This window comes from Condylura cristata, unplaced genomic scaffold (assembly GCF_000260355.1).
Source record: "Condylura cristata isolate star-nosed mole 26May11 unplaced genomic scaffold, ConCri1.0 scaffold00035, whole genome shotgun sequence".
Lineage (NCBI taxonomy): Eukaryota > Metazoa > Chordata > Mammalia > Eulipotyphla > Talpidae > Condylura > Condylura cristata.
In genome coordinates, this window is record NW_004567136.1 from 13210775 (window position 1) to 13238562 (window position 27788).

A 27788-nucleotide genomic window follows, 5' to 3' on the forward strand; every position below is an offset into this window, starting at 1 on the left:
CTGTCAGCGTGCAGGAAGGTGGCCCTGCCTTCTCAGACAGCTCCTGTCTCCTTCCTTCCCCGGGCTTGGCTCTTCTTGCTGCCGGGGGTGGTGGGGATGGGGGTGATGTATCCAAGCTCTGGGTTTGCGAGTCTCCCCAGCAGCTTCGGACATGGCACTCGGCCTGCGCCCTCCTTCCTGCGGCTGGCTGAGGCCAGGCGAGCCCTCGCCGGGAGCCCACCTCGCCAGGAGCCCACCTCGCCAGGCGCCCACCTCGCGGGGCGCGGGCCGAAGCCGCAGTGCTCGGAACGGCTGGACCCGGTAGCACAAGAGCTGCTCCGTGTTCTGCCGTCCACACGTGGCTTCTCTGTGGCCAGCAGCCTCTGGGCCGCTTTCCTTGCTGCCACTCCTCAGCTTCTCAGAGAGACCCAGGAACTCCCGGCAGTCAGGTAGGAATTCATGGAGGGAGGACGAGGTCAGAGGTGGGCAAGGCTTCTTGATCATACAGCGCTTACCAGCCTTTGTAGCGCTTACCAGCCTTTGTTTGTCGGGTGATTGTGGCTTTAACTCTGTGGCGTGGGCACAGGCTTGAATAAGCTGCGTAAAATCCATGGCGGTAGGTCTTGCCTGGACTGGCGTGTCCAGCTAGGGCCCTGTGCCCACCTCACGCGCACTCTAAGGTTCAGCTGTCCCGTTGGAAAGGCCCAAACCCTGGCTTCTTGTCTTTCTTGCCTTTTGGAAGCCAGCCCAGAGCCAGCATCCGGCCCCAGGGCAGCATCCCCAGCATTTAGGGTTTGGGGCACATGGGTCTGGGGCACGCGCATCTGTCTTCCCAGCAGAGCGACAGCCGCCTCGGGCACCCAGTCTCCATGCCACAGCCTCATTGCCCAGCCCCAGGAGCCCGGGGTCCTGGGAAAAGGCGCCCCAGCAAGAGCCAGAGGAATTTCACCCAAGGCTGGTCTTGGGGAGTTGTCCTGGGAGCACTGAGGTTCTCGAGCTCTGGGTCCTTCTGCCTGGCGGTGGTGGTCAGAGCTTGTCAAGAGGTCCGCCACAGGCCCTGCGAGAACTCGGCCAAGCGTGTCCCCCCACCTGCGCCTTCCTGGCCCTTTCCCTAGGTCGCTCATCTCCGCAAGTCACCGTCGCCGGTAGTAATCGTTAGTCTTACTCCTCTCTGCCCTGCTGCCTTCGGCAAATATGCTCCTCTGCATCTCCAGTCCCAGGCAACAGTCTTTCCTATTTACAGCTTTCCCCTGCTCCCCACCCCTCTCCCAGCCCAATAATGGCCAAGGAGATAAATAAGAAACATAACTATTAGGGCTATTTTTTTTTTTTTGGTTACTCTGTACATTATATACATAACATGTATCTATGTGTGTGTGTTTAGTATATATAATAACAAAGAAACAACTCTTACTACTAAAGCAATTACACACAAAAAAAACCCAAAACATAGTGGAGCTTATGGAAGGCCATGTCAAGGGAGTGATAGCAATAGGATTTAAAAAATTTAATTTATTAGCACCATATCACTTCTCTGCTGATGCTGCTGGGAGGAGACTGTGTCTAATTAGAGAGCATTGTTATTGCTCTTTGAGTAGATCACCCCTAGCTGACTGATACCTTGGGTTCTAAAGGGGAAATGTGGCACAAAGAATCCCTTGAGAAATGTCCTTGTCAGCAGCCCTGTGTCGGGAGCAGCAGCCTTTAGCATGTTAAGTAACAGAATCTTCCAGACTGCAAAGAAGTACTTGGCATCTTGCCTCTCTCTGTACATCATCTCCCCCTTAACCCACCCACCCACCTACACCCTTCATGTGTAGGTCCTCTGATCTAGGGCCCTAGAGCATTGTCTGTGAAGCTCGCTGGTACTGACCAATTTGGGCATTCAAATGTTTTTGCTTGTAGTCAGTTTAATGTCATCTGCAAGCAAATTCTGTCCATGTATTCTCTGGTTCTCGGTGGGAATGGGAGCTGCCAGAGTTTTCATGAATCGTGACTCTCATCCTATTCGTGATTGCCATCTTCCTGAGTCCTCTTGGCATTTGACTCCTTTCTTGTATTTATCCTAAATCATTGGAAGGTAGACATTTAGTCTCGATAGCTGTTATTTTTTTAACAATACACAGTCATCACTGTTTAGTTTCCTTGACCTTCTCCAAGTTACTCTCAAGGATGGAGAGCAGATTGGGCACAGAAGAACTTCTCCAAGCTTCTAGCATTGTGTTGTGATGCCTCCAGACAACATAAAACACAGCTATTAAATCCGTATGTGGGCATCGACGCTTGCAACTTATTCTTGGCCTTGGTCATTGACATATTTCAAACTGGGACAGATACATAGTTCAAACCACTGTTCCACCACCCCCTTTCTTCCTGTCTCCATCATCTGCACCCTCACAACCAACCTCAATGACAAGAAAATGGGAGATAAAAATTGAGCATGAAACATGTACCTGGCAATATTAAAAGTTTTTCATGTATTATCTCATTAATCCTGATAACACCCCACTCTGGTAAGTCCTGCTCTGACTACTGGTAAGGAAACTAATATTTTAAGGGCAAAGTAAGTGTTGTCATTTCAAAATAAGATCATCAGTGCTGCACATTTTGAAACAAGGATGCTTATTTTGTCTAAGCACACAGGGAGCATGGGTAGCAATCAAGTGAGGACTGTTGAATCCGTGTGTGTGTGTGAGGGAGAGCTAGAGAGACAGAGAGAGAGAGAGAGAGACTCTAGAACATTCCTGCTTGCCACTACATCTGTGATCAGCGTCAGAAGGACTCTTGCATTTCATCAAGCTAGCCCTGCCTTCTCTTTAGAGGAGAGAAATAAGACGCTGGTAAGATTGAGCAGGTCTGTAAATCCCCGCAGTATTAGCACTGAGTTTGGAGGCCGTTTCCCTGCCAAATGGCTGTGCATGCAGGGATGGCAGACTTGCAGCTGTGCAGACATTTGTGCATAATTTTACGATGTGGATACAGGCAAAGCAAAGGTACATGCTTCCTTAAGACAGAGGGTACAAACATTTCAGATAGAAAAAAAACAAAACAAAACAATGGTGTTAGAAACCTTTAGCTGGACTAAGATGCTTTTTTAAAAGTGGGTAGATGTCAGAGCTTTAAAGGGGAGTTGGGCCGTTGGAAGCAGAATGAACCTGTCTTGAATCCACCTCTTTCCAAGTTGGATCTGAGGGATGTCAGCAAATTATGCTAACAGGCAGTTGTAAAAGAGAGTGCAGGGGTTAGAATACATCCTTCGTATTTCTTACAAATAGATACCTCACTATGTAAGTTGCCAGATAGGAAAACAAATGACCCAATTAAAAAAAAAAAAGGACATGAGAGCTAAACAGACAATTTTGGTTTTTATACACAATGGAGGCTGCTCGCCCATTACAAGGAATGGCATCTCGCTGTTTGGAACAACACGGCGGGGCTGGCGGGGTTGCGAAGTGACGTAAGACTCAGGCCAGGTGATTCCACACGTGGGCAGAGAAACAAAGCAACAGAACTGATAAAACTAAAGCAAGACAAACCCTAGAAATCTGACTGTAAAACCGAGGCTATCAAGAGCAAGATGGAGCCAGAGGGCAGCGAGGGCTGGCGGAAGGTGGCGGAGGACTGTGGGTGCTTTGGAGGTGGACATGGAGCCGTAACATAAACCTGAGCAGGTGTGGACCTACGCCCCCAATTATGTGCATTTAATACAAATGACACCGTTTTAAAAAGAGAAATGTTAATATTCGAGGGAAACCTCCAAGCACCGGCGACTCGTGCGGCACTGACAGCCTGATTGGAGCAGGATCTCATTTGCCGGGGTGACCCTAAATCACCCAGAGCAACATTAGCTGCCCGTTAAGTTGGGAAATGCGACTGCAGACTTCTGAGATGTCGACTTCTAATGATCCCACTTGTAAAGAAGCAGCACAGCATGGTGAGTAGGAACAGGGGTTCTGGAGCTGACTGCTTGGCTCTTTCATTTATTACCTTTGCGCCCGTGGACAAGAAGCTTCTTGCAGGTGAGTGACTTGGGATCCTAACAGCGTCTGAGATGCAGAGCTTCATTAGGAGCTTCGTGCGCTGGAGTGGCACCTGTGCAGGACGGGGCACCCTGGGGCCGGGCTCAGCTGGACACACCTTGTGATGCAGTTAGCGTGAGGCCTGGGGCCAGCAGGGAGCTCCGCTGCTGGGCCGGGCCTTCGGTGTCCTCAGTAGGTTGGTAGATGGAGTTTTTCCTTTCTACACTGCTTTGGTTTGGTCTCCCCGGAAGGGTCAGGCAGGCTTTTCTCAGTATGCCCAGAGAAGGCCTCATCCAGTGTCAACTTGGTGTGGAGAGCCCCACAGTTCGTGAAGGCTGTTGGAGAAGCCATCCTCCACTTCAAGAATGGACATTGTTTCAGCTGCAGACTGGTGAGGCACCAAGAGGCCAAGAGAAGCTTGTTTTTGCCCTCGGCATAATTAAAGCTGCCCTCGGTACACCCTCTTTTGATGACATTGAAGGACGTGGTCTCTGTGTGAGCACCCCCTTGCTTCCCTCTCCTTGTTGGTCCTGCAATGGCCCCTGGCCTGTTCCCTCGATGCCGCAGGCCTACAGGCATGGGGTGATGAACACGTCTGGTCTGCTCCATTCTGTCTGGGCAGTCGCCATGTGCACTCGCCACCCCTGTGTTGTGAGGGCCATTGGCCCTTTGCTAACTGTTCTGGTGATGTTTTGGAGGCTTGAACAGCCTGAGAAGAACCAGGGTGGTGGTGCTGTCCCCAGACGTGGCTGCCTCAGTGAGAAAGGCAGCTACGCCAAAGCCAGTGCTCCCGGCACCCTCAGCCGCGGGCTCGGGGCCAACAGCAGTGAGGACGGAGCCCTCAGACGTAGAGCTACTAGGCTGCTACGCCAGGGCGCCCTCTGTGCTGCAAAGTGGACATGCGTATAGGGCCTTAATAAGGCCATCAGAAGACGAAAGAGGCAGCCCCCTCCACTGTCCCAGCGCCCTGTTTAAACGGGTGGACTGAGTCGGGATGAGTGGCTCTGCCTTTCATCCTCATCACCGGACTCACTGGCCACTGGACACACCAGAGGCGCCGTGCTAGGCAAAAGCCTTCAGTCCTTACTAAGTGTCTCGCGGCATTCTCTGGGGGGAGGGCTGAGAGCCCCAGGGGTGCGGATGAAGGCGACCCTTCCGAGCAGGCCCCACCCCAGAGTAACGAGGGTGCTGCCCCCCAAGGCCCACTCCCCACCCATGCACTCCACCTGCCCCTTTAAAATTTCCCTCCTCACTCGCTCTGGGGAGCTGACGTTCCTTTTCTGGCATGGGTTCCCTACTGCAGGAGCCTCCGTCTAGTGGAGCCTGCCAGGGTTAGCTTTTGCTCCTAGAGGATCTCTGGACCCACAGACTGGGGGATCTGTAACAGTTATATTAGGTGTGCCCCTTTGAGTAAGGCTACAGTGTCAGAGTAATTAGGGTGACATCATTCTTAATATAATACACATGTTTTATCAGGAGAGCCACAGTTAAACCAGTGAAAACTGGAAGAACAAAAAGAAAATCTTTTTCACTGATCATAAATTACAAAGCATTTTAGTGACTTTGCATTTCTGCAGCCCACATAGTGGGCCTCGGCAGCACTTCCTTAGGCTGGGAAAAGCAGGCTGCATGTTTGCTGCAGTTTCTAGAGTGTTCTCCAGATACACAAGTCTGTGATGAGCGCAGCCCACTCTGTCAGAAGCTGTCCACCTCCTCAAACCATGCAGGTACTTGGTTAAAAAAATTAAATTCAGGCTAAAGGAGGAAATTGGACAGAGATTACTAGGCATTTCCAAGTGTCCAAGAGAGAGGTTGTGATGTGGACCTGACCTAACAGGACGTGTGTCCAGGAGGAGAGGACCTCGCCTGAAGCCATGTCCGGAGACGTGGCTCAGCAATCCCAGGTCTTCCTCAGTTTCCTCAGTATTAAGTGAAAATGTCCAAAGCTTGGGCTCTACTTTCCAATGTCAGGGCAGAAAATTTCAGTGTTTGCGAGTCCTGATTAGGCTGGGCCCCTCTCCAAGAGAAGATTGCAGCGCATTAATGCCCATCATTTGTAGTAGTAATTCTGGAGATTCAGACAGTAAGACTCCCTTCAACAGTAATCAAGGCCATTGAAGTCCATCTGATCTAATGTGGGGGAGATTTTTTTTCTAAATGTAATTCAACATCCAGCTATTAATCTAGCCATCTTGACACTGAGTTATTGGATGTTCTAATTCAGTGAACTTGGCCACTCATAGACTCAACACATCATGCCTGTAACAGGATGACTCTTCCTTGAAAAGTAACTGATTCCCTTCTCATGGGGGCATTTAAAGGCACTGCGTAGCATAAAAAAGATTATGTGTCTGGAAGAGTGCTCAGAATCATGGATTCCTTGTCTAGGTCAAGAAATAGACTTGAAGATCTGAGGTTACTTTCAGAAAGTTCACCCCCCCGCCTCGGCGTTCTTGCGGTCAAGTCATTGACAGCTGGCCCCTCCATGGATGCGCGTTCTCTGGGACATACCTTTGGGCCCTGATGGCTTATTGCACAGACAAAGACGGTGTGAGTAATAGATGAGTGGATTTCTTTGACTTGATCACACAAATGTAGAAACTTGGGGAACTTAATGCTAGTAAGTACATATTCCTGTTGTGTACCCAGAGAATGTGCGCACTGGTGTGTTTGAAGTGTGAACTTGTTTTCTGTCTTGGGTACTTACTCCATTCTCGATCGTGCCCTGAGGGGTCACTTCTTGCATGGTGTTAAACTCTCTCTCCTAAACCTTTGACCTCTGGTGCCAGGTAGCATCCGTTGAGTCATCATTTGCAGTTGTCCTCAGATCACGCCCATGAGACTTCCCTTCTCCAGGGTGAGCGTCTCTGGTTCCTTCGACTTCTCTTGTGATGTGTTTTGGATTCTCACATTGTCCTGAGTATTCTCTGAATTACCGCAACTCAGTGACTGTGTAAAAGTTTATTGAACTTCTGGCAAAAGCCAGTGTGGTAGGTCTGTGCAGGTTACGCGGCATAGAGAAAGCTGTTCACAGTGTTTGGGTGCAAACAGATGTAAAATGCAAAAGAGTGTAATAACTGTGTTCCGAGTGATCTGAGAGCGTTAGCTGTGCTGCTGTCCAGAGGAAAGGAGTGAGTTAGTTCTGGAGTCAGAGAGGACTTCTGTGCAATTCTCCTTGGTGGGGTGAAGAAGGGGGAGCCAGGAGCAGTGTGCAGGGGACAAAACAGGTAGGGAGATGTGCGAACTTTCGTTGGAGAGACTAGTAGAGGATAGCAGGGACTCCCAGGTGATCACTGTTATCCTTCTGAAAACCCAGCTGCTCTCTGTGAAGCCTGAAGCCCTTTCGATGGCCTAACCTTACGCTAATTCATTTCCAGTTTAGTGTCCAGTCAAGTCCATGAGTGCTTGCATGAGTGCTGCCCGCCACATCTCTGTGGAGTTGGTCTAGACGGACCAAATGCTGGAACCCATGTGTATCCCAGTTCCACTTGATTACCCTCTATTCTTACAGCCACTTGGGATCTTGAAACTGCTATGCAGTTTATTTCCTTGTGCCCGACTTACAGGGCACCTCCAGTGCTGCCAAGAATTCCTTTTATCTTTTGACTGTGTCATTGATACATTTGTTGAACTTGAATGAACCAAGGACAGTATAGTAGAATCCGTATCACCAAAGACATAGATGCATTTTGTTATGATCATTCAACCACATTCTAATCTATTTTAGTGCTGCCACTGAACCCATCTTTCTTTATATAGCATGCAAGGGTATCTTGAGAGACTCTTACAGATTCCTCACTGAAGGCCTGCTAAACTCTGTCTCCTTATCTAATAACCTGTCAAAATGTGAAATGTGGTTGGGCTGGCACGGCTGGAACAGCTCACAGATTGTTCTTGGTGATAGGTGCTGGTTTTAACCATTTTTGATTCCCTTATGAGTGTCCCCCAATTTCCCAGTTAACATGTCCCAGACTTTTGCTAAATATCATTGTCAGCTCATTAAATTAACCCACCATCTTCTTTTTGCCCTTCTCCAGCTTTGTTCAAATTTCTCCAAAGGTCACTGACATTTGTCTCAGGCTAGGTGTCAGCTCAACAAGGGCCTTTGAAGTGTGAAGAGGAGACCTGGTTCCTGAGTCAGGGAGGCTCACATTCCCTAGCCAGACCCTCATAATTGGGAGCTTGCAGTTCCTAGTCTGCCCTGTTCCCAGAACAGACCTCCCTGCTTCCAGATTGCTGAGTATTTATCATACGCACCAGGAAGATTTAGTCAGGGTCAGGAGGCTGCAATTCCCTTCACCTCAGTTCTCTGAACTTATGTGATTCACAGGGGTCAACATCATTGTGACTTAAGGTATTTTAACCTAGAAAACTTGACAGTCATCCAACTTATTTTGATTCTATTGACTTAATGCTCTTTGGTACCAATGTACCTCCTGGATATAATTAGATCACAGATTGTAAAGATTGAGCATTTTTTCTTTTTTGACAGTGACACATAAAGAAAAATATATCCTGCATATTTTGGTACTTTTTAATGTAAATATGTTGTTTATCTGTGGCACGATTGAAAAAAATATAAATAGCGAAGTTCCAGAACACTGATGTTACTTGGGAAGAGACAAAGTCAGTGATTTTTGCACAGCATGAGGAATTTGTTCTACAAAATATGTTTCTTTTCCCAGTGAAAATTCTGGAAATTTATATCAGTGACTTTTCAAATATGGTTGATCGTCAGAATGCTTGTGGAGCTTCTGGAATCACAGTACCCAGGATTGCCTCCTGGAGCTGCTGGCTGCAGCATCAGAAGAGAGAGGTGAGAGGCCAATGAGTCTGCATTTTCTAACACATTGGAAGACCTGAAAATAGGCGAGTTGGTGACTTCTGTATAATGGTTCTGTCACTATCAGAGGATTAAAGACAGAGGTGTGTGTGTGCATATGTATGTGCATGAGAGAGACAGTGAGAGAGACAGAGCATGAAAAATAGGCATATGCAGTGAACCTACCAAAGAAACAGAACATGTTCTCCCATGTTGAGAGAGAGCAGACATTTTTTGCAGAGATGAGTTTTGCCATTCTTCTGCCATAGCGTGGAGCCTTCAGAGAAGAAGTAGAGGTGGAAACTACTATAGAAATAAAATACTGAAGACCCAGTCCTTCAAGCTGACATTGAAGCTTGATTAACAGACTGAAAATTCTCTGACGTGAATGCCAAAACCTTACTACGAGGGTGCATCTGCCTCGCCTTTGGCGGCTGTGGGGTTCATCCACATAGGCACAGAGGATTCAATGGACAACCTCGAGCCCACTTCAGCTTCTTCGGGGATGGGAGTTGTATCAGAGGCAGGACAAAGAATGTCTCTTTAGCCAGATCTATCAAAGGACTCCACCTATTCCTTGGTAAAGCAGACGGAAGGTTGTCCTAATTGGAGAATTATAGTCTATGTGTGTGTGCTCTTGTGTTATGCTAGCCCTTTGCTTAAGTGAACTCAGAGGAAACTGCATGCGATTCCATAGTGTGGACTTGTTAGCGTGAGAATGACATTGTCTTCATTCTTTTGTCCTAGTTAAAAAGGTTCCTTTAGGTGATACCAACCTCAGCCAGCTAGAAGGAGCTTAGAGCCAGCTTGCATTGCAAGTTAGGTGGACATGAACTCAGCCCCTGCGGAGGACAGCCTAGAGGACACTCTGCCTTGCTAAGGCAACGCAGTATCAACACACTGTGTGAACCCTCTGGGCCATGCCCCACCTGGGGCTACTCAGTGCTTTGTGGGGGCTGTTGTGTTAGGGACTTTGTGTTTATTGTATTTCCTCTAGGCCAAATGGTGGTCATTTAAGGAAAGAAATTTACTTCCTGTTTTCTTTCCACTGAATTACTGCTTTTGACTGCATTGATAAATTATGACAGGAGTAGACACTGCTTAGAAATATTTTTCATGGGAAGAAAGAGAGAGGAACCACTCATAGAATGAAATTATAAAGGCTCATTTCATAAGGGTGATGACAAATGTGTTAGACCTTTTTGTAATATCCATAACCAAGAACAGACATGCATAGGGATGAATATTAGTCTTTCATGAGATATTTTAGTACATACCGGCTGTCATTAATGGGCAGTATTTCTGTGGGTATGAAACTAGGGCATCTCCAGAGTCCTAAATGACATTTCCAGCTTTATGCTACCATTCAGTGTCTCTTGTATTGTTTTATTTTAAGCATTTAGCCCCATGATTTATCATAATACACTAATTTTTTTTAATACACTATAATTTTTGTGTATGATTTTAAGAAAATACCCATAGACATTTAGCAAGAGTGACCATTTGTATAGTTTGGAAAATTGATTCTACTTTCCACTGCCATTCCCAGTTTCTATCTGGTTTCCCAGTGTAATTATTCAGTAGTGTGCCCATTAATTCTCAGAAGTGTGGGTCATCCATTATGCGGCCTTGTAAACAGGGTAACAAAGTTACGACTTATTAGACTTCCACTTCAGCACTCCCGCTTCTGTGCTTGCCTGGACCTGTTCTCCCTGACTGTGTCTTCACCAGCAATTGAAACTCATGTTTCCTGTTTCCTTGGATTCAGGCATAGGTGCACTTAATGATAGAACATGGCGAAGCACGAAGACAAAGACATTCTCTTTTCCTTGCTCATTCTTGACCTTGTAGAGAGAAGTAACATGTAAATAGAAGGGGTCTTACACCCTCCAGGTATCACTGCCCTTCATTTTGTGGGTGATGGGCCTGGTAGCTGGTGGCTGGCTCTTCTGGACCAGCACACCTTCAGTGCTAGCAACAGACAGAAATATTAAACAAACCCATTGAAAGGCATGAATCTGAACAATGGACACAACGTGAAGGTAGAATCTTACGCACATCCAGATGCAACTGTGGGGCACTTGGAACCCTCATCAGAGACAGCTTCACATGGGAAGCCTGTCAGTCAAGGGTTGGGAGCTCCAGCCCTTCCCAGATGCTCCTTAGGTCCATGAACTCCACTATTATGGCAGAGTTAAGTGCTCAAGAGTAGGGGAAACTGCTCTATCTCTGCATGTCTGTCTTCCTACCTACCAACCTACTAGTATCATCATCTCTCTCGTTATCTATTTAATCTTTACTTACAACTGTATTTCATTTCAGTGTTCATTTTTTCAGCTTTATTGGGAAATAATAGACATACTTCCCTGTATAAGTTTAAGGCACACAGCATGATAGCTTGATTTATATATATTGGAAAATAATGACCGCGGTAGCTTCTGCTGACATTCATCTTCTCATATAGATACACAGGGAATTACATTCCAGGGAAATACTCCAGGGAAGGTCCGATGCAAATCTTCTTTTTGACGTTCTCTATTTTCTTTCTTCCCTTTTACCTATATACCTTCAATTTTTAAATTGCTGTACTTAGAAATAATCTATTTCCTGGTGTCCTGCTCAGGGCCAACACCCAGTAGAAGATATGTTTTGTCTTTCTGGCATGTACTTCATTGTCATTTTCTGTGTTGGTTTCCTTTCTATTTTTCTTCTGAGAAAAACACCAAGAGAAAATTTGTAATTGAGCAGATTATGACTAGAATAAAGGACTCATATATTCACCAGAAGTGTGGTTAGTTACGAGAGTGGGCTAACGGCAGAGCACACAGAACAGTTTCTGATAGCCGTCCACGGCGCCTTACCTGCCTGGGTTGATACGGGGCTGAACTCAAGCTGAGGGCTCTGTGACGCCCTTCCTTGCCTTGTGATTAAACAACGTTGCCATTTGGGTGGTTCATTGATCTTAGTTACTTACCCCTGGAAGAAAGGCAAGAATTGAAAGCTTCACCTTCCAAAAGTTCTTGATTTCTTGATAGGTTCCAGGGGACGTCATGTCCGAGAACACATGCTGAACAAGTGAAGACAGGAACAGAGCAGGCGTCTGAAGGGACAGAGGGTGGTGGGTGTCATACATGGTGTCCTCCCTCTTCCTCGTCCCCCACAAAGACATCGCAGAGGAAACCCATTCCAGGGTCCTGGAATTGCATCAAGAGCAGGGCGGGTGTCTCTCTTAGCCTGGGACTGTGGGAAACAGGTGTGCACTGATTCTCCAAGTGCTGGATTTCCCTGCATCAGGCAGGGGGCCCCCTGGGCCTCTGCCTTCTCCAAGGCCAGCCTTGTGGCGAGGCAGTATGGGGTGGGTCTTCTCTACCACGCTGAGCTAAAAAAAGACAAGAGAGGCCTCTAAAACCCCTCCTCATAACACACACATGATGAATAGACAAGAATGGGAAAGTGGTGATTTTTCTTTGAAAGTAAAAGTTTAAAAAAAAATGCATCGAGCATAATAGACTGTCAACCACACTATCAAACTTGAAATTATAGCTGGCCCAGCAGACCCCCAATGTAAATGTGACAGATAGGGCAGCAGCCAAGTGGTGTGCAGAGGCTGCCGGGATCATAACTTCTGTTCATCTCTGAGGAATCGGCACGAAAGGTCTCCTCTCCCAGCGACTGGCCCATCATTTCAGGCTCTGCTCCCACCACATGGGCACATACACCCTTCAACCACGTCTACATTTTTCATTTTACTTGAGGCAAATGAGTTCCTTTCGGGACACGGTGTCTGTGCAATAAGGCATCCGCCTTATCGTCGCCACGGAGCCTTGCTGCTTATCATGCTCGGATAACCAGCGCCGTAAATAAAAGGACACGGGGAAATCCACACAGACAAACAGCAGCACTGGGTGGGCTTGCTGGGTATCCCCCTTGCCTGCACTGGCCCGGTGCAGGCCGTTGTTTAGCCCCCGGGGATGGAGGCTGGCTGCTCTCTTGGGGATCGCTCCGTGAGAGCTCGCCCGCTTCCCTCCAGCGTTTCATACCTGGAAACCAAATGTCTGTCCCGGTTGATCCCATTTTCAGATTCTGAAGACACGACAAGCGGAAGCATGGTGTCAGTGCCGCCACTGTGTGTTGGCAAGAGTACTTGTGAAATGTGAGTCTTCGCTTTGTCAGTGCACACTCACGGCACACCTGGAACCCCCAAACTTGCGTGCCCGGAAGGGGTCCAACCATGTGTGCACACAAAGACAACGGAGATGTTTAAGAGAATTAGAGAGCTGGAGAGAGAAGAGAGGAAGGATCATCGTTTCCCAATGAAACACCCAGAGTTACCCATCTGCCCGTGGGTAGTTGCCCAGCCAAGCAGGGTTGGCCTGAAATGCAGCTGCCAAGGCCTGAAATAGGGCCACAAAGCTAAGGCACCTCCTGGTGGGGACCCACGGGAAAGGGGCTCTGAAGCAGGCACAGAGAGCTGGGAGCAGTGTCAAAGTCCAAATCAAGGTAACGGCTGCCATCACCAGCCTCCTGACCCGCCTCTGACCTCTGTGTCTCCTTCAGGCCTCACACCTCTCTCCTCCATGTGTCTCTTCCCATGTCTCCTAAGTCCCCAGGTACAAGGCCAAAGCTGAGAAGTAGGCTCACCCCTCTTCTGCACGGTTCTCTCCCTGAGAACCGGCCTCCGTGTGACAGAGTGTCCCGTGGCCAGTCGGCTCTGCCCTTCGCTGACTGGGGCGAGGGCCGCAGTGCCCGGCCTAGTGATTTCAGGACGTGGATTTCAGTTGTGACCTACAGGATTTTAACATAGGACCGCTCAGCACTCCAAGTCAGTATTAAGGGATTACAGAAATATCTAGAAGTGGTTCCTGGTATTAGGGAAGCAGATGCTGGGGTCCTTAAAAGCACGCCATCAACCTGAGAGACAGAGCCAGGAGAGCAGGCCCCGCCACCAGGATGCGTGTTTGAGCGGTGGCCCCGTTTCCTCGTGCAAGCAGAGGAGGGGCCACCAGAGCCGGTTTGGCTGTGGGGAGCACAGAGGTGTCAGCGTGTGGGTAATAATTGGCATTTTTGCTGGACTTTGAAGGGAGAAGGCCTGTGGTTTTGTGCCTGGACCAGGGGGAGGGCTCCGGAAGGTTACTGTGTGCCGTCTGAGTGACTCAGAGAACAGCAGTTCAGACACGTCCAACCGCTGTGGTCACGCCAGCCTCAACAGGTGCCTTTGTGGCGGTACTAAACACGAAAAGAACTTCTTAGAAAGTCTCAGCGTAACTCAGACTGATCGCATCCCAATTCATCTTAGTTTTACTTTACTGCTAATCCCGGGTGCTTATCAGAGTCTGGCAAGCACCAGGTTCCACACGTGTTTTACAAGATGATAGGCTGTATCAGCTGTGGACTGTGCCAGAACCTCCAGATTCCCGGAGTCTGCACCCCCTGGTTGTGGCTCCTTACCTAGGGCAGGCATTATTTTGTAAAGATTTATTTATGCATGCAAGAGCTGAGGTTTAGGCCAGAGGTGAGGTGCTGGGGGTGAGAGGACTCCCCAGAGACAGAGTGGGGAGCGGAACAGGAGGATCTACTGAGACACATTGCTGAGGGGAGCAGCGGGGAGATAGGAAGGGTCTGCTGTGTCCTGTGGGTCACCTCCCTGGCCTGGGATCGAACTTAGGCTGCAGTGGCTATGGACAGCTTCATACTGCTGAGAGAGACTTAATCACTTGAGCACCAGGGAGGTCCCCAGGGCAGGCATTTTGAAATGGCCTCAGCATCCACCCCTTAAACCCTGGGGGAGCAGACCCAACCTGGATCCATGGCAGTTCTCTGTCTGTTCCTAGCAGCCCGCCTGGGACTCCAGGGTTCACCTCATACCCTCCCCGCCTGCCCCAAGTTGGAACCTGCAGTGCTGCTAACCCTCAGAGCCTTCAGATTTGTGACTTAGGGTCTTGCTTCACTTCACCTGCTCATAGACCTGAGTGACTTGCCCTGGCATCCACCCCTGACCCGCCACTGAGCCCACACCGAATTGCAGTTAATCGAAACCAGTATCAGCCCCTGTTCAGCCCACACTTTATTCAGATGTTCTTCGCTTCTGCCTGAAGCACTTCTTAGGCCCTGGACTCTGCCCCTGGCATCACATTCACTTCGGCTGCACTTGACTTTGAGTGTCTGTCTTTGATTCTGGTGACCTTAATAGCTTTGAAGAGTGCTGGTTAGGATTTGTCTGATGAGTTCCTCATGGGCCTGGGGATATATACCGCTCATTACTGATAGGTTTTCGGGAAGGGGACCACAAAGGTAAACATGAAAAGGTAAAGCTTCCTCACATCCTGTGAAAGGTGCTTACTGCTTTTGGCGTTGACCTGGTTGAGCTGGTGTTGATCGGTTTCCACTGCTGTGACTTGTCCCTCTGTTTCCATATTGCACGCTTTCTGATGGGCCTTTTTCACAAAGTGTTATCAGGTCCCCACCAGGGAGAGTGGAAATAAGGAAGAGCTTAGATCAATGCCTGAAGGAGGGTGTGGGGTCTAAAGCCTGTGTCTAGTTCTGTTTGGGGCTTAATATTTTCCTTAATATTTAATATGCGCGGACTGTTTCTTTGAGAAGATCGAAGAGTGAGTGGCCACTAGCCATTGTGGGTTCAGGGCCAGTCCTGGCCAGGGTTGCTTGCTGCATCCTCCAGGGGCCTATGGGGCCAGGCTGGTCAGACTGTGGAGCCAGGCTGGCTACTGTGGGTGGCTTTCTCCTTGGCTCGGTGCTGGGAGCAGAGTGGCCAGCGGCAGCCCAGCTGTGACAGCTGTGACCCAAGCCGGGGGACACTGGGAAGACCAGCTACAGTGGGGTGGCCTCTGTGCACAGGAGGTGTCTGCTTGGATCCCCTGAAAAAATTTGAAGCACTTTTCACGCCTTTTATTTTGGCCACTGGTCACGTACCTTTTTAAAAAGATTTGTTTGTAATTACTTATGCACATAAGAGCTGGGGTACAGGCCAGAGCTGCGGGGGTGAGAGGACTCCCCAGAGATAGAGTGGGGAGCAGAACAGGTGGATCCACTGAAGCCTACTGCTGCGGGGAGCAGCGGGGAGACAGGAGAGGGCTGCTGCGCCCTGGGGGTCACACGCTGGCTGGGATTGAACTCATGTGGCTGGTGATAGCTCGATAGTGCTGAGACTGCAGCCCCCGCACCAGCCCAGGGCCACATATTTCGTGTGCAGGAGGAGGAGCTGACACGCACTTGCTTTGCGTCTTTAAGCTTCTTATTGTGCAACGCTATTTACAACAGTGAGGATGTGCGAGCAGCCAATGTCACGGGTAGAGGATTGGATCAAGAAGGTGTGCTTGCTTCATTTGCTCTCTATATCTCCCACATGTAAGTGAAAATCTATGCTGTTGTCTTTTTCTGTCTTAGCATAATTCCCTCAGTTCTGTTCATGTCGTAATTGGCGAACGTCTCATCTTTTATGACTGAGTAGTATTCCCTGTGTATCTATACCACGTCTCCTTTATCCATTCCTCCGTGGTGGGCCCTTGGGTTGTTTCTGTATCTTGGCCATTGTGGTAATGCTGTGATGAACATAGGGGTGCACCTACCTTTTTACAGCATTTTCACATTCTTTGGGTGGATACCCAAAGGTGGAATTGCTGAATCATATATATTTCGGTAGATTAAATTTTGAGAACTTTCTGCACTGTTTTCCATAGAATCAAGATGGATGGTATTATTCTGAATGAACTTGTTTAGCTCCTTCTATAAGGAGAAGGTGGCAGCTCCTGTGAAGGGCTGTTCTGTGGAAATTAAATCAGTCTTTATAGGGGAGGGAGTCTCAGAGAAACATTAAGTGGGATATTGCTGAGGAGACCAGTAACTCCCAAATCCTCCCCTTGGCAAATAGATCAGCAGCTTTGAGTGTGACTACCATTTCCGGGAGAGAGAAGTTTCCCTGTGAGAGCCTCTGTGTGAAGGCTGGGTAGGGGCATGTTCTGAGAGAACTCTGGCCTCTGCTGGGTGGTCATCGGCATCTCTGGGCTGGTACCTCCCAGGCTAAGCAGCTGAGGATAACACCCACTTAGTCTCCAAGCTCCAGCCTTTCTCTGCTGTGTTCGATGAATTCATTAATGTAGCCACTAAGACCGTCCAGAAACCCATATTGAGGAAGGAGGGAGGAATTGGAGGGTCATGGAGAACATCTTCCTTGGATCACCATCTTCTTCCCCCTTCTGGTACATAGAATTTATCTCTGCTGCCTTTTCCCTTCAGAGACAGTGATTTGCTGAAACCAAAGCTTTGAGACCCAGTTTGTAATTTTTCCCCCTGAATATGCCACCCAATCAGAAGGGGGTGCAGGCAAGGAACTCTCCTTGAAGTATTACCAATTACTGGAGGAAGTTTGAGGCCTCTTTGGCTTGTCTACATACACTTGATCATACACTTCCCTGGCCATCGGCGCTTTTAGACAAAATGGAGACTGGGCAGTGGCATGACAGTGTTGGTCCAGCGACAACTGTACTCATAGGGACTAACCCCCACTGTGAAGCCAGCTGCCACCTCAGCAGTTCACGAGTCTTATTTTCTTGACCTTTATTCCAACTGCCCAGTTAGCTGACAACAACGTGTCTAAAAAGTGAAAAAGGTCCACTTCTTTTGGTAGCTGACCTTGCGCCTCAGCTGTAGAGTATATTGTTTAGATCATGAAATTGATGAGGTGAGGAGAAGAGATGCTAAGAGGAAAATAACCAAAATCAAGAGGGCTCAGAAAAAGGCCTCACAGTGCAGTTTGCTTACATTTAAATTAACTGATGCTAATTTATTTACTTATTATATTGATGGGATGCCCCCACTGCTTATTAGCCCCTGGATACATTTTAAGAGGACCATAAAAAGAGACACTCCTTGTCATTATGGCTAATTAACATTCAAATTGACTAACTAACTAACATTTAAGCGCTAAGAATAAAATCGGTCATGGGCCAGTCAACATTTTCATCAAATGTCCTTAAATAGAGCCCATTAGTTGATCTCCTCTCCTCTATTTTTCTACCTGCTGCCAAAATATCTGGCACTAGAGAATGTCAGAATTGATCAGGGGAACTATACCATTAGCTTTGCGACAATTAATATCCGATGTGTTTCTGGCTCCCACAAGGTAGTAGGCACCGCCTGATTAAATGGACGTGGCTTCCTCCCAGAAGTGCCAGATAGTCTGGCTGGAGTTGGCATACACACAACATTTGGGGTTTGTAGGTCTTATTTTTCTGGATTTGTTTTAATCACACAGCCCCGACTGTCACTGAAGATTATAAATTAGTGTGTGTGCATCGAATAGTAGGCTTTCTTGATTGACTAAATGCTGAAAGATCATTGGATAACAGTACATCCATCCAGTTGAAATGTATTAGGATAGGGAGAATACTGATTTGATGAGTCAGATGGTTTTGTTGTTCTAGGGGGTAGGGAAGAGAAAGGAAAAGGACTTCATTTTTCAGTCATTAACTACCTAAGTACATCTCTGCCTGAGACCCATACAGTCCTACATTAAATACAGGTCTGGATTAAGTATTCTTTTTTTCCTTTCCCACTGATGCTCTTGATTTCCTCCCTTACCCCTCAGTTTCAGCTATGAGTGGGGGTGACAGTAGATATGTGGAAGGTGACTGGAGAAGAGGAGGACCAGGCAAGAGGGAGAGAAATACTTGTCTAGGAAGGTCTTCTTGATGTAGCTCGGGGCTGGTTGCAGCTATAAGCCTCCCATGCAATCCTCCCTGTGAGCCTGTGGGTGAGGTCAGGTTGATATCATGCAATAGGAGCTAGGATTTTCATTCTAATCAGACTTTGGGCAGATTCACAGTTTTAAAGAATCCTAAGCTTTAAGCCATTGACAATGACCCATTTAGGTGAATATTTCAAGAATCATTTCCATGTGAATCCTAAGTTCCAACTGAGTCACATAAAGATTTATGTCCCATGTCATCTATTGAGACTCAGTGGGCTTCTTTAAAATTTGAAGCACCTGAAATTACCTTTCAGGTTGGTCACTGATCCAGTGTAGGAGAGAGGTGACGCAAATGGGCTGTGGGTTTTGGACTCCAAATTCTGAATTCCCAGGCTGGTTGGGAAGCTTGTCAACACGAGATCACCTCTCTAAGGCTCAGATTCCTCACCAGTTACCAGAACCTACTAATTTAATGAAACCGTCAGATAAAATGCTCAACTCCATGCCTGGCATATAATTAGAGACTGCTTTTGTCGTTACTTACCAATGTCATAACAATACAACATAACAATATAATAATGCTTATTAACAACGATTTTGAGAGCTTCCTATTTTAGCTAAAGTTTATTCTCCCTCAGATCCATCCCGTCTAAGGGAAGATGTGAATCTAGTAGAGTCCTTTCATGAGGATCTCAAGTGTCTCCTTTGTGTGACTGCAATGAAAACTCAGTAACCTTTTCTTCAAGTCCGTCCTTCCTTCTCTCCCTCTTCCTGGCCCACTCACTGCCTAACTCCTTCACTCCGTTCCTTGCAGGTGGTGGTGGCTTTACTCTCTGCTGTGGTGGTGGGAAGAGAGCATAAGTGGGGGGCCACAGGGTTCTTGTGACATCCTTTGGCGAGGAAGCCAGTGAAAGTTCACCTCTTACCTGAACTGTGGGGAGGGATGGGGGATAGTGCCCAGGGATTCATGCCAAGTCATGAAAATAGGTAAACATGGCATGCCATAAAATTAAATCATGGAAAAGGAGACATAAAATAGGGTACATGTGTCCATTGGGTTTGTTTTTGAGAAAGGTGGTTTTATCCAGTATTGGCTTTGTGTGCTAGAGGAGTTTGGAAGCTGGCCCCCCCTAGATAGTTTCATCTATTCAGTGGATATTCCATGTGTCCCATGAAGTGACAAGTGCTGTGCTGGGCATTGAATAGGTCATGCATGCTGATAATGGTCATTATTATAGAGTAATATATTTATGCAGTCTGCGAACACGGCGTGCCTGGCCTTGCTGCAGTGGCGGCTACACTTGTTGATGGGGAGAATGGCGTCGGTTACAACCACGTCTCAAAATTACGTTCTAAAAACAAAGTAGAGAAGCTGCTGTCACTAAGGAGTAGGCACCAGTGTTAATTATTTTTAATGAACCAACTAAAGAAAGACTAAGGCAGGAATGAATGGTTTTCAGAGGGAGAGCTTGAAGACCTGTTCACGGTTCTGGAAAATAATATGAAGAATAAAGAATGGATAATCAATAAAATTGGAACTTCTAATCATTTTCAAGATTCTGTCATTCCACCAAATAAAGAAGATGGGCTTTGTGAGTCTTGAGAAAGCCTCACCATGCAAGGAATGACACGTTAACTACCTAAAAAATTATTGTTGTGTCACAAATGTGAACACTCTGGATGGGATAGCTCCATTTTTTTTTCTGCCCAAGCAGAATATTCTGGTGCCCTCACTAGAGAGGCTGTTTTTTGTCACTCATCTCCATTCTGATGACTCAACACTTGTGGTAGATCTTGATGTTTCCCAAGGAGAGTATCAACTCCAGGATGTTCGTTCTTGATTCTCCAAGGTTCGAGCATCATTGGCTGGAAGAAGGGATGATGAGTGCACAGTTAAGAATAAATAAATTTCAGCTTTGTTAGAACGTGTTAAGGTCATCCATGGGACAGCAACAGGACTAAGAAAAGAGCTAACGCTGGTCTGAAGGGGGTGAGCCTGTACCTCTGAATCACCCACAGTGTGGCAAACCAGCGTCACCTCAATTATAAACAACAACAAGAAAGAAAGAAAAGGACCGCACTGGGCAAAGAACAGAAACCTGCAGACCTTTCAGCCACAGCCTGGTAGCCACAAGTTGATTCCATTATGACTTACTTGTTCTTGTCAGGCATCAGGAAATGAGTGAACACCTCCTTTCTGTGGCTACATTTCCTCAAGGAGACCATGGTAGAATGGTCGTATAAACAGAAGCATGCTTAGTTTACTAAGGGAGGCTTTTTATGTCAGCCCATGAGAACAGACAGTGGGACACTGAAGGGGCCTCTGGAAAGTGCCCAAACCAGCTTCATTTCTGGAGTTTCAGTGGTAAATCTTTTTCAGGAAAGAAATTAATTTTAAGTTCTTCCATATTCATAAAAACATTAAGGACTGGTATAATAAAAATTTATTGACTAATTTTCCATCATAATTTGTCTGTGATTTCTGTGCAGTCACATTATATTTTTATGAAATGGAAACACCGGGTTCGCAGACTGCATAATAATGGTAGTAAAAGAGCAAATGATACTTTGAAAATCATTCATTGGGATCTGAGGCATCTGGGGTGAGGAACTTTAATGCTGTTTTCATGAGGGATGCATAAAGTCATTTAAAACAATAATAAGGGACTCTGCCCAACCGGGGAAATGCGAATAATGCCACATAGTACACTCAATGGGTGGTTCATGTATTATTTGGTTTTGCTCAAAGTAGATGCTTTTGTAAAGTCTTCAAGATCACCAAGAAAGAAGGTGAGCTGCTGGTCAAGAATCTGTGCTCAAGGGTTAAGTTGACGTATGGATGGTCCAGCTCTTGGCATGGGGTGGGGGCTAATGACAGGACTCCTCATGGTGGGTGAGGATGTATCTGCTGACTTTATATAAGTACTGGGCCACTTTTTCCCTCTGGAAACCCCTCCCCCACCCTCAGGTTAGGAAACAGGTCCATCTTTTGCCTCAGAACACATCACATGGAGTGACGTCGTGTATGTTACACCGAGGATGGCTGGCTTGCCCTCAGTGGGCTTCACTTAGCCTTCTGCTCTGACACCACAGCACGGATGCCAGGGCATGACAGGCTCCAGACACTCTCCAGTAGGAGTGGACCCTGACGGCACAGTCAGAGCAGGGCGCTGTCATCAGGGCGTGGGACGCTAGGAGTTAGTGGAGCAAGTATCCAGGTTGGAGTGAGGTGGGGGACAAGCAGGAGAAGCAGCGGGATGATGCACAGTGGCGGCCTGCACCCTGTCACCAGTCGGCCATGGCACAAGGAGCAGGGGAGGGTCGGCCGGGCACAAGAGGCAGAACACAAGTGTCTAAGACACCCGGGCCCATACTTAGTGGGCCCCAGTAGCCCCCATATGCAGCACAGGGCTCCCCTGCTCTATGCCTTCGTGGGCCCCGGCCCCCACATGCCACGTTGGGCAGCAAGAGACGGCAGGCAGGACTCCCACGGACTTGAGCTCTGAAGTGACTGAGTTATTCTCCCCCACGGAGCTTTCATAACCTCCAAAAAGACAACTTACAGCAGAAAAAAGTGAGCTACTCCAAACTGAAATGTTAAGCTATTGCTTCTTTCGTCGGGGGAACCACATTCCAGGGGGAGAGGCAGAAAAAGACCAGGTCGCCGTGTGTGTGAGCTCAGTGGGAAGGATGGTGAGCACCTGATGGCGAGGCGTCAGCACGGGTGCCAGGCTGCCCGCCCGCCCGGAGCAACAAGGGTCCCGTGTCAGAGCTGGGAGGTCACGGGCCTTCACCCTAGTCTCCGCCCGCCCCGAAGCCCTTTGCCCTGGGGGGTGGGACCCTTGGCCGGGGCGCCAGGTCCACCATGGGGGTCTGGAGAGAGAGAGAAAGCCATTCAGTGTGTGAACTCGTGGTCACCTCTGGGGCTTCCAGAACCCGGCTGTTCCTATGGTGAGTGGTCTGGGATGAATAGGTTCATCCAGAAATTCCTCGAAGCCCTGTGGCTTCAGCCAGAGCAGGAGCAGTCTTCAGGGAAGTTGGGCCATGAGGTCCCTGTTTTCCATGCAAGGACTTAGCAGGGCACTTTGTGTCGGCGGGGAGTCAGACCAGAACACTCTCCACTGCCATGCCGAGCGGATGCCATGTTCCTGAGAAAACAGGCAAGGCCACTGGCGAGTGTGGCCACCCATGCTGCTGCACTGTGCCTCCTGCTCCGGACCCGCCTTCCCTGTTTCCTCCAGCTGAGCACGTTCTGTGGTGGGTTTTCCTCTACACCTGGCCTCCGACGAGTCTATCTGTCCGTTTACCGGGAACAGGAGCCAGTTGAAACAAATAAATAAGGTGGAAAGGAGTGGGGACTTGGCCTCCCCAGCGCCTCCACTGAGCTGTGACTCAGGAATTACAGCACATTGTATTAAACCATTCCTTCTTGATGCATTGGGGCCGCGTAAAAGACGACAGTGACGTATGGGAAAGGCCCCGTTAGCAGGATCGGGGCTGTTGTGTGATAAATGACACAGTATGTCAAAGAACATCTGTTATCCATCATGTCAACTTCCTTGGAACACTTGGAATAAAGGGTGGGGGGGAGCAGCTGATGGGGAGGGCTGAGAGCTGGGTGAAGAGCAAGAAGTGAGACTATGCAGGGCTGGGCGGACACAGGAAAAAGCCTGGCAAAGGGGAGAGAAGAGGACTCAGGGAGCTGAGGTAGTCAAAGCAACCCGCCACTTTCCCTGCTCCTTTCACCTCCCTGGCCCTTAATTTTGTTTCTCAAAAGTGGAACTGGTTGAGGGTTGAGTGTACTAAGCCGTCAGGCAGGTGAGGGCTGGAGCTGGCTGCTCAGCGGGTCAGGTCCCTTCAGTCCCCAGCCAAATGGCCCCAGAGGCGAGTCAGATCTCCCCAGGACCAGCCAGGCCCAGCGGCGTGTCGGGCGGCTTCTTGGCCATCACAATGAATGCTCTGAAGCCCGTGCTTCAGGTTTCCTGCCAGGAGGGAACCTTCGTTTTGGAGTTCTTAGCATTTTACCCTTCAAGTGTTCCAGTAATGCCATATCTGTCTTTCCCATCACAAGCAACGCTTCTGATGATGTTGTGCCATGGTGGGAACTTCCATTTGTAGTGGATTTCTCTCTGTGAGAGCGTGTGGGCGACTTTCCAGGAGGGGCCAGAGACACCCAAGAGGATAAATGGGTTCCTTGCTCCCTTCGGAGATGCAACTGCTCATCATGCTATCCAGGAGAATAAATCTGTATTAGCAAGTCTGATAGATCAGGAGCAGACATCCCTGGCACTCGTATGCTTTTATTTCAGATGAGATTGGAGGCAGAAATGCTTCTTGAAAATAATTACACGTTCATATTTACAGAGTCACTTTCCTCACTGACCATATTTCTTCCTAAGTATTATTTTATATCTTTTTAATATATATCTGGATTACTTGCCTCTTACGGAAGTCAAGAGAGGCACAGACAGGCGTAAGTTGCTTTGATCCCTGAACCTGGGATCACCCAGGGAGGTTTATCGCATGCAAATCCCAGACTCCAGCCCCAGGGAGTTTTGAGATAAGGTCCCTGAGTCGGAGTGGTCCAGGCTTCCCTCGTTAATGCTGATGCTCGCTCTGGGGAACGTGCTAGCTGTCACCTCCCGTTGTCCCTTCTTCTGCCTGTGCAACCTGTTGCCCTCTGTATATTTACTTATTTGGAATAGTCTCCACCACACAGTCGTTTTCTGAGATATCACCCAAACTTATGGCACCTGGGTAACTGGGGGAGAGTGGATCTGAAGATTGAGAGGCGCTGCGAAGACTCTTCCCGTGACGCAGTGGGCTGAGACAGATGCGGTCCTGGCCCGCAGGGTCCATTCAGTCTGCCCCGGCCAAGGAGGCTCTGAGTTATCTGCGACGGCAGTGGACAGTCTGAGAATGAAGTTGGCGCTGTGGACAGCAGAGAAGAGAGGTGGAGGGCACTGGACGAATCAGTGGAACTTCTTGATAAGGCTTGTTTGACTTGAAATCTGTGTCTGCCAGCCAGAGGGTTAAAACCACGCTGAGTTGGGTTTTAAGTAGCTCAAAACCAAAACAGCTCTTCCTGATACAAGTTGTCAAATTCAGGAACCCGAGTTTAAATCTCTGTCCGAGTAGCTGGAGAATCAAAATCAGCATCAGCCACTTGCTTGACGACTGACTGCTCTGGGGAGCCTTTCATGGCCAAAGAGAGGATAAAGCAGATATGTAAACAGGCACCGCCCATCTGGAGTCCAGGGTGTGCAGACAGTCAGGGCTTAACCATGGGAGGTGACGGGAGCAAGGGAGGTAGCTGGTTGACGACTCATGTAAAGTTACTGAACATGGGGACACAAATTCCTGCCTTCTGGCAGTTAAGGAGCAAAACTAAGGATTTTTAAAAAATGGCATGATGTCCTGGTCTACTTGGGGATATTAACAGGGTGCCGGTGCCCACGGTATATAAAAGGCAGGTGACTCAGGAGAAGGGACGGTCCCGTGAGTCTCTGACTATATGTGTGGGCAATCAGATGGCCGGGGGTGTCCTGAGGCCTGGTAGACACAAGAATACGTAGCAGTCGATTGGCCGGGGAAGGGCAAGGAGAGACGAGCGTCCGATGTGATTTCGAAATGTTTAACCCGCGCAATTAGGAGACTTGTTGTACCGTTAAAGTTTAACTCGAAGGTGAAAGCAGAAGTTAGGAGAAGTTGACTTTTGGAGGAATATAATATTTTCTGTTTCAGATATTTTGAGCTTTATGGGCCGGGAAATCATCTTTTGTGAAACTCTATCTGAAAAGGACACAGGAAAGAGCCGTGCGCTACACCACGGAGAGTTTGAGCAGCGACGCTGCTGCTGGAGTGACCCACAAGCTGACGCTGCGGGGGCCCCGGAGGGCTGCCTGGTGGAGGTGTGGCGGCACAGAGAGGTCGTGGCCGGCCAGCCGCTGGGCGCCTGACTCACTGGCTGTCCCGCGGCTGGGGAGCTCTTCCCCCAGTACCTAACTGGCTTATTCTGCGCAGGCATCTCTGTCCCAGTGTCGCCTCCTGAGTCCTCCGGGCTGGGTGAGGTCAGACAGCACGTCCTTGCTGTTGCTGCTTCCACAGCATTCAGCGCCACCCGGAGGTGTTTCTTGAGGGTCTCCCCTCTCTTGGGGCGTGGCAGCGGCAGGGGCCTGCCTGCTGCTGTGCACCGTGTGGCCCACGCTGCTGGCACGGTGAAGGTGGCACAGAAGCGGAAGCGCGAGGGGCACAGCCTGCAAGTGACGAGTTGTGCTGTTGGGGAGGGAGCCCCTCTCCCCGCACGCCCCGCCCCGCCCACGCAGACAGACACCCCAACGAAACACAGATGCATGTCCCCGAGACTTCAGACCCGGAGCAGCCACGGCGGGATTCATAATGCAAAACGCTGCGTGTCTGGCATGGCTCTGTGAAGGAGCCTGGGGGCGGGAGGCTGGCGCAGTCTCTCCAGCATGGCCTCGTGCCCCCTCAGAACGGCATTTCGGTCGCTCGATAGAGGCGTCTTCTCCCAGAAGCACCCTGACGTTTATCCAGGCGGCCTGAGTGGCTGCCGCAGTCACCAGCCAAAAGCCGACAGTTTAGAGTTTTCTCATCCGTAGGACGCTGGGCAATGGATTTTTATTAGAATCTTTTCCAGAGCCTGACCCTGAAAGATGGATCCCAGGGTTTCTACCTGTAGTGGCAGGAAATGAAGCGCGGGGGGTGGCCGCCGCCGGGCCCCGGACGTCTGAGCCAAACCTGGGAGAGACAGTGACGCGACCCCAGTCTGACCTGCTGGAGACTGTTTCTGTCTGGTGTTTTCTAGACATCTTGCTGGTCTGTGAAGTGAAGCACACGAACGTCCGTTCCGCTGCCCTGTGTGGCTGGTGCCGTCGGGGGTCGCTGGGCGGGGCCTGCCCAGTGCTTGCTGGCCCGCGACTTCTCTCTCTTCCTGACTCAGTCCCTCCCGCCACATGCATGTCGCCTGCCTGCGTCGTTTACTCAGGCCAAAGGCTTCTTGTGATTTTGAGCCAGTGGGGACAGCCTTAGATTTACCTGCTACAGAGGTAGTGGCAGAGCTAGAATTTGAACCCACTAGTCTGTATACGGATATTGCATCACCGTTAGGTGCTATTATCCATCCATCCATTCATCATCCATCCACCCTTCATCACCCACCTCCCCTCCCTCTCTCCCTCCTCAAAACCATAGTCCTCACACTTCCCCTTGAAACAGACTTGAAAGACAGTGTTCATTCAGCTGCTCTCTCCCATGATTGTCATTTCTGTTGGTGGAGAACACAAGACTAACAGAGAGAATGGTAGGTAGTTTTGTGTGCACACGTCAGTTGCCATTTTTACCTTTTTCCTGAATCCAGACAAACTGCTGCTCTAGATTGAAACAGCAACACCAGCAAACACACAAATAAAAAGGTGATGCTGTTTGACTTGCATAATTGTCAACCAGCGTGCGATAAAGGTACCATTCCTGGTGCCTGTCCCGTTCTTCAGATAACCTCACTTCAGATGGCCCCTGCCCTAGTGATGCTGGCCCTTTGCGGAAACACAGAGGACTAACTGCTGCCAGAGCCGTTGCGCCTATGCCCATCTTCAGCATGTTTCTCCTTCTGTAGAAAAGCTTTTTCCCCAGCGTGGCTTGGAGTGCCCACACCTTGACGCTCCCACAGATGGCAGAAGGACCCATGCCCTGCAGCTCATCAGCCTCCTCCCCAAGGACCTGGTGGTGCTGGGCATCGTGGGTGAGTCTTGGACTTCTGAGGCCAAGAAAGTCCCCTGGCCAGTGTGGTCTTCACAGGAGAAGCCCCCAGAGGGCTGCCTGGCTCACTCTTCCTGCTGGCAGCCACGTGTGGAGGCTGGATCTCGCACTTGGAACAAGAATCCCAGTGAGATGAATGCAGAGAAGGCTGGTCAGAGGCACTGTCCAGCCTGGGCACTTGTGGGAGGAAGCTGTGGTAAGCTGCCTTTAGAACGAATGCGATTTAACACACTTGCGGAGCTGGGGCGCTTCCGTTTAGGAAAGCAATGCTTGCATTTTTTTACTGTAGGCCGCTTTTACCTGTCTGGTTTTATAAAACAGAACCCGTCTTTTATGCTTTTATGTTTGATCTTTATAAGCTTTGCTATTGTGTTGGCTGAGGGGGAAGGGCAAACATCTGAATGTCTCACACGAAAAAAGAGTTTCTGCTCTGCAGACTGATAAGTTCATTGTCTATTCATTACTGGTGACTTTAAATATATACTCCGTG

General features: G+C 48.9%; 1 protein-coding gene across 1 annotated transcript in view; it reads left to right on the plus strand.

The window, feature by feature from the left end:
- AGBL1 (ATP/GTP binding protein-like 1) overlaps positions 1-27788 on the plus strand; it is a 509246-nt gene that overhangs the window by 204067 nt on the left and 277391 nt on the right. The window lies entirely within an intron of this gene.